Raw genomic sequence first — 8225 nt, forward strand, 5'->3', positions numbered from 1 at the left:
CAGAGAAATGAAGAGAGGTTGTGAAGCAAGCTGGCTGACAGAACAGAAGTTCTGAAGAAACTTCAAGGCTCAGGAGGAGCAATGCCCACTGTCAGGAGAGGTGGGTTGTCAAGGTAACACTGACCCACCTTCCCTTGTGACATCTCTTGCTGCTGGCTTAAAAGCTACCAACCAGAGGTGTCCAGTGTGGATGTTAGTGGAGGAATTAGGAAGAGGAGAGAAGAGGAGGGTGTTGGTGGAGTCAGAGAGGAAAGAGAAGGTGTTTGTTATCTTTTTTTGTTTTATTTTTAATTTTGTTTTGTTTGTTTTTATTTATTTTTGTTTATTTTGTTGATATATTTTAATTACATTTTATTTTGTTATTTATATCTTGTTTATTTACAGTTTTGTTTATTTTGGTTGTTATATCTTGCTTACATTTTTGCTTATTTATTTTTAGGGGTGGGGTCGGGTTAGGAATAGATTAGGGGGTAGTTTAGATTAGGGTTAGGGTTAGGAGGTTTTTTGGGGAGGCTGTTGCTCCCCAAGAGCTTTCATAATGTTAAAAAGAAAAGTAGGATTTCTTCTGCTTTTATTGATATCCTGGGGGGAGGGCCCGGGGTCCCCTAAGTGGCCTTCATCCCTGGAAGTTGCTAGCAGAGCAGCCAGGCAACTGGCCTGAGTCCAGACTTTCCTTAATGGTCAACACAAGGTCTGCCTCTGCCATCTTTTGAGCTGCAGAGACCAAGAGGACTCTTCTCTAAAGTCTTATCTGAGTATATCTACACAAGGTAGATGGAACGAGATACGCTACCTGTAATGTGAGTAGGAACTCAAGTGAATTTGAAATAGTTGTATGGGGGAATCATTTGGGGGTGGGACCAGCAGGAAAATGAAAGAAGAGCTCTCTGTCTGGGTTAGGGCATTACAGCTCTTGATTCTGCAGCAGCACATGGTTAAGTAAAGTTTGTTCCTTCTAACCAGTATTTGTAGTTCATTTCAAATCTTGTAAATATTACATGGTTTCATAAGACTACCTAAAAACATAAGGCAGTGAAAAATGGACCAGCTGAAGCCTCCAGGAAAGTTGGTGTTTGAAGGAAATGCAGCAGAGAACTGGAGAAGATGGAAGCAAGGGTTTGAATTGTACTGCATTGCAAGTGGAGAAGATAAGAAACAAGAGAGACTCCAGTCAGCATTATTTCTGCATATGGCCGGTGAAGAAGCAAGAGAGGTACAGGCATACCCCGCTTAACGTTGCCCCGCTTAACGTTGCCTCGCTATAATGTACATGCTCCATTCGTCCCCATACCCCGCTTGACATTCGCGCGCTTCGCAATAACGTATATTTTATTGGCATGACGCCGCTGCCATCTAGTGGTGATTGCGTGCAGTACAAGTGAAGACAACTGCTTCACTTAAAGGTTATTTTCGCTTAAAGTATACTCTCCAGTCCCATTGCATATGTTAAAGCGGGGTATGCCTGTATTTAATACTTTCCAGTTTGATGATGATGCAGATAAATCTAAAATTCAAGTTTTGATGAATAAATTTGAAGCAGAAGAAATGTTACTTATGAAAGGCACAGGTTCTTCACTAGAATACAGAGTGAAGGAGAAAGTATAGACCAATATGTGACTGAGTTGAGGCTTTTGACTCAGACCTGTGAATTTGGGGAGCTGTGTGATTCTCTTATTAAGGATCGCAGCGTGTGGCATTCAGAAAGACAGATTGAGAGCCAAGTTACTGAGAGAGTGTGATTTAATCCTTGAGTGTGCAGTGAATATATGCAGGGCAGAAGAAGTGGCTGCAAAACAGATGAAAGATTTTGGGGCAACAGAAAAACAAATGGATGCCTTACAGGGCAAAAGTACCTCTGAAAAGCCAAAAGTAAGCCAGCCTCAGAGCAAATGGAGCCCTGGCACTACTACCAGCCCCCAAGAAAAGGAAATGCCACAGAGGCCTGTAGAAGCAGCAAAGGCCTGCTACAAGCGTAGTATCATGACATAAATGTTTGTCCTGCATATGGGAAGGAATGCGGAAGATGTGGCAAACTTAATCATTTTGCTAAAATGTGTAAAACTAGAGATAGAAAACTTCAACACAGACAAATGTTCTCAGTAGCAGATACAACTAAAAATGCTCATGATTTCTTCATTGGCACATTGAATTCTACAGCTCTGGAAGATGAATGGTGTGTGGATCTTCTCATAAATGATCACAAGTATGTGACCTTTAAGATTGACACAGGAGCACAGGCTAATGCAATGTCTTTAAGAACATACAAAGCCTTGCAAGCTGAACCACTTCAGCATTCAAATACCAGATTAATAACCTACTCTGGAGAAAGACTACATGTGTCTGGTAAATGTAACCTAGATTGCAAATATAAAGATCAAAGAGCTGAGTTGGAATTTCACATAGTAGACTTTGATGCACAAGCTGTACTCTGTCTCCGGGCTGTGACTAATTTAAATTTGGTGCAAAGAGTTAATTTAATAAAAAGAGCTCCAGTAGACCAATGGGATGTTGCAGTTGAATACAAAGATGTATTTGAAGGCTTAGGTTGCTTACCAGAGAAATACGCCATCAAAATCAACCCACAGGTTCCACCTGTAATTCATGCACCTCGGAAGGTTCCAGTGGCACTAAAGGATAAAGTCCAAAAGGAACTGACTCATATGGAGCAATTAAAAGTCACAGTTAAGGTAGAAGAACCTACAGAGTGGGTGAATTCAACTGTGGTTGTAGACAAGCCTGGCCGGGACCAGATAAGAGTATGTTTAGATCCAAGAAATATGAACAGAGCAATTTTAAGAGAACATTTTCAATTGCCTACTGTAGAAGAAATTACCAGTAAGCTAGCAGAAGCAGAATTGTTTACTGTTCTTGATGCCAGTAGTGGATTCTGGCAAATTCAGCTAGATGACAACAGTTCCAGGCTATGTACATTTAATACACCTTTTGGCAGGTACCAATTTACAAGAATGCCATTTGGTGTCTCTTCAGCTCCTGAGGTCTATCAGAGGATCATCCAACAGACATTTGAGGGTATTGATGGGGTCACATGCTACATAGATGATATCAGGAGATTTGGGCTGCAGTGTCATCAATATGCAGATGACACGCAGCTCTATCTCTCATTTAAATCTTCACCGAGGTTGGCTGTAGAAACCATGTCCAAGTGCCTGGACTCGGTGAGTGACTGGATGGGAAGGAACAAGCTGAAGCTGAATCCTGACAAAACCGAGGTACTATTTGTGGGAGACAAGGGAAGGCTGGGGGATGTGGACCTGATGTTCAATGGGGTACGATTGCCCCTAAAGGACCAGGTCCACAGCCTGGGGGTCATTCTTGACTCCCAGCTGTCCATGGAGGCGCAAGTCTCGGCTGTGAGCAGGGCAGCGCTGTATCAACTGCATCTGATACGGAGGCTGCGCCCCTACCTTCCCAACCATTTGCTCCCACCGGTGGTACATGCCCTGGTCACCTCTCGCCTAGACTACTGTAATGCGCTCTACGTGGGGTTACCCTTGAAAACAGTCCGGAAATTGCAACTGGTACAGAATGCGGCGGCTCGTATGATCAAAGGTAGCCGCCAACAAGTCTTGAAGGAGTTACATTGGTTACCGGTTGTTTACCAGGCCCAATTCAAGGTGTTGGTTTTGACCTTTAAAACCCTATACGGTTTGGGCCCAGTTTATCTGAAGGAGCGCCTCCAGCATCGTCAGGGATGCTGCTCGACAAGATCAGCCTCAGAAGACCTTCTCTCAATCCCACCGGTCAAATCAGCTAAGCTGGTGAGGACCAGAGAGAGGTCTTTCTCAATATTGGCCCCCACCCTATGGAACTCCCTCCCAAATGATCTCCGACATGCCCCCTCTATGATGAGCTTCCGCCGGACTTTAAAGACCTGGCTCTTCAGGCAAGCTTTTGGGATGGGTTGAAACTTTTACTGTATGTTTTAATATTTTAATGCTTAAGGTATGCTTAATGTTTAATGTATTATTCTGTTTTGTACGTTGCCCAGAGTGGCTGGGTAACCAGCCAGATGGGAGACTAATAAATCCAAGAATAAATAAATAAAAAATAAAATCCTGGTTTGGGGGAAGACCAAACAGGAACATAATGAGAGACTGAAGAGAGTTCTGGACAGGTGCCGAGAGAGGAATCTGAAACTGAACAAAGTGAAATGCAAATTTGCCATGACTGAAATAAAATATCTAAGACACACCTTAACCAAAGAAGGACTGAAACCTGATTCGTCTAAAATAGAGACCATCACTGAAATGCCCAGCCCAAGTAACAAAGCTGATCTTCAAAGATTTCTAGGAATGGTAACTTACCTAGCAAAGTTTGTCCCAAATTTGGCAACAGTAACAACCCCTTTAAGACAGCTGTTGGCCCAAGATGTTGAATTTTGCTGGATGTGAAACAGCATTCACACAGTTGAAAGAACTATTAACAAAAACTCCTGTTTTGAAATATTATAATGTGAAAGAACCTGTAACTCTGTCAGTGGACACTAGTTCTACAGGCTTAGGTGCTGTACTGTTGCAAAGAGGTGCACCTGTTGCATATGCTTCTAAAGCAATGACTGCGGCCCAACAGAACTATGCTCAAATAGAAAAGGAAATGTTGGAAATAGTGTTTGGATGCACAAGATTCCATCAATTTCTCTATGGCAAAAAAGTGACTGTGGAAACAAACTACAAACCATTGGAGGCAATTTTCAGAAAACCTTTGCATACTGCACCTCCAAGAATCCAAAGATGGCAGTTAACACTGCAGAAATATCAATTACAAGTGCACTATAGACCAGACAAATAATTAATAATTGCTGATACCCTATCCAGGGCATATCTTGAACAGAGTGAAGGAATAAGTTCTGAAGAAGCTGAGGTTGCTGTTAACCTCATGTTATTTACCAATCTCCGAATCAAAACTGAAAGAATTTCAGGTGGCTACTGAAAATGACAACATTTTGCAAATCCTGAAAAATGCCATTTTGCAGGGGTGGCCAGATAGAAGAGCAGAAGTTCCAGAGTGTATACGTGTTTATTGCAATTACAGAGAGGAATTAATTGTTCATGATGGACTCATTTTTAAAAGTGACAGAATCGTAGTACCACGAGATTTGAGGAAAGAGATACTGAACATTATACATGAGAGTCATCTGGGTGTTGAATTATGTAAAAAGCGGGCACGAGAAGCTGTATATTGGCCAGGTATGTGTGCCCAAATTGAAGAATTGGTACTGTCATGTACCACATGTCACACCTTCAGAAATAAAAACCAAAAAGAACCAATGTTACCTCATGAAATTCCAAGAAGACCTTGGCAGAATCTAGGAATGGACTTGTTTGAATTTCAAAGAAAGGACTATCTACTTTTGGTTGATTATTATTCAAAATATGTGGAAATATGTTTGCTTGAAGACACTACAAGTAGATCAGTAATTTTACACTGCAAATCTATATTTGCAAGACATGGTATACCTGAAGAGGTTGTTAGTGATAATGGCCCTCAGTTTTGCTCTAGAGACTTTAAAATGTTTGCCAAAGATTGGGACTTTGTTCACACAACATCCAGTCCACTATTTCCTCCATCAAATGGAATGGCAGAAAGAGCGATCCAAACAGTAAAGAGGATTCTTAAGAAATCTAGTCTGAATAACACAGATCCTTATCTTAGTTTATTGGATTACAGAAATATGCCTACAGTAGAGACAGCCTCACCTGCACAACTTTTAATGGGGAGACGTTTAAGAACCAGGTTGCCTACCTCAGCACCATTGTTACTACCTCAGCAGGTAAAAGGTGACATAGAGACACATCTGAAGAGAAGACAAGAAAAACAGAAGCTTTACTTTGACAAAGGTTCAAAGCCTTTACCACCTTTGCAGGTTGGTGATTCTGTTAATGTTCGGCAAAATGGAGTGTGGAAACTAGCGAGAATGACTACATAAAACATGACTCCAAGATCATATTTGGTTCAGACTGATGATTTAGCTGTCTACAGAAGGAACAGAAGAGATCTTCAAAGCACTCCAAGCTGTGAACCAAAAATGGATGAGACTACTGAAACTGAAACTGCACCTCCATCAGAGGTAGACCTATCAGAGTCTCAAGACAACAACAGTGGAACAGCTGTAACACAAAGTGTCAGTGATATACCAGAAAATATTTTGGACTCTGAGTTACCTGTTACTACATCAAGAGGCAGAGTGATCAGAAAACCAATTTGATACAGACAGTAGTTTCTATCTTTTTTCTTTTTTAAAAAAAGGGGAGATGGAATGTGAGTAGGAACTAAGTGAATTAGAAATAGTTGTATGGGGGAATCAGTTGGGGGTGGGACCAGCAAGAAAATGAAAGAAGAGCTATCTGTCTGGGTTAGGGCATTACAGCTCTTGATTCTTCAGCAACACATTGTTAAGTAAAGTTCTTCCTTCTAACCAGGATTTGTAGTTCATTTCAAATCTGTAAATATTACACTACCCTTATGATACCCCCAGATTAGGACACAGACAGCTGAGGCAGTAAACATACATTTATTTAAACAAAATAATACACAGAACACATAGTTCTTTCGTCCAGAACACTAACATTAGCATTCTTACAACCAAACCTACCGGACTCCCCTCCAAACTCTTTCCCTGAGTTTCCATTCTCCCTCCCTTCTCATTCCCTCTCCATTTTTGATCTGTCCAACAATCATGGTAGAAATACACTTGCTGTTCTGCCGGATCCAGTGCATCTCCATCTCTCTTTTCTGAAAACGGAGGCACACAACGCTAGTCAAACCCACCACGTTTTACTATAAAACCTGGTGGGAGCAGCTTGAGTGCATTTTTAAAAATTCAGCTTCAAAGAGATTTCGCAACTGATCAGCAAATCAACCCGTTCACCCTCCAGGCGTGGCGAATGGAAACGCTTTGATGTGGTGACTAGTATGTTCATGGCCTCAGTCTCAACTCTCAACAGACACTTTCCACCTGGCTGCCAATCACTCTAGCTCCAACAAAGATTCCACCGCATTCCTCTGCTGTCCAACATCCTTCCCCTCACACTTGTCTTACACCTTGATGTGTTCAGGACACTTCTGCAGGCTCCCTTGCCCTGATGTACCAAAGACTGCTGCCTCCAAGCTGCTGCTTGCAATGGTATCAGTGGAGAGTGGAGGCTTTAACAATTCCCCCCCCCAAGCAATCCTGTTGTATCTGAAATGGTAGAGGTAATGCCTGCAATGAAAGAGCTTGACACATAGAAGGCTACCCCTATTTCTTTTTTGGCTACTCTGCAAAGAGTCCCCACTTTCTCCAGAGCCCACCCTCCCAACCACATTTCTGGGTATGGGTCTCTTCTAGGTTTAAATGCTTGCAGGCCCTGCCAGCTCACAGGACTGCAAAGGTCAAACCTTCAGGGGAGACTTCCAAAAACCATGGAAGTGCCCCTGGTTCAGGTGGAGAACGAACAGTCAGCCCTGAACATGAAGCCAGGCCAGATGAGGATGCCGATGTGCGTAGGTATCCCATTTTGTGGGGATGAAAAAGGCAATGGCAATGCAGAGTCTATGGGATGGTAACCTGCTGGGCAGGCTTCCCGCATAAGAGGACCCCTGTTAGATCAGACCAAAGGCCCATTTAGTCCAGCAGGGTGTTCCCACAGTGGCCAACCAGATGCTGCAGGGACAAAGCCCGCGACAGGACCCACCCACAGGAGCCTTTTCACAGTTGTGATCCCCAACAACAGGTACTATTTAGAGGCTCACTGCCTCTTCTCCTGGGGGTTACATATAGCCATCTTGACTAAGAGCCATTGATGGCCTTATCCTCCCCCATTTTTTCTAACCCCCTTCTACAGCTGCCCTATATGTCAGCCATCATCACCAAACCGAGGGGCAGGGAATGCCATGCTTGAGCAAGGTATGTTGTGTGAAGAAGAAGCCCTTCCTCTTGTGTGTCCTGAATCCTCCACCTTTCAGCTTCACTGGATGACCTCGCTGGGTTCGAGCATTGCAAGATGGGAAGAAAGTCCACTCTCTCCACTCCATGCGCCATTTTATACGCCTCCGGTAAGAATAAAGACATGACACGTGAAAGAAAGGGAGGAGGAGGAGGAGGGTGCCAAATGCGAAAGAGGGAAAGGAGATGGGCCTCCCAGTGAGAGGGAGATGCATGGGGAGGGTTGGAGGCAGGGAGCAGAGGGGATCATCTGAAGCCTAGCCAGAAGATGGCAAGGTTC

The sequence above is a fragment of the Rhineura floridana genome, chromosome 1 (genome assembly GCF_030035675.1).
Source record: "Rhineura floridana isolate rRhiFlo1 chromosome 1, rRhiFlo1.hap2, whole genome shotgun sequence".
NCBI classification, from domain to species: Eukaryota; Metazoa; Chordata; class Lepidosauria; order Squamata; family Rhineuridae; genus Rhineura; species Rhineura floridana.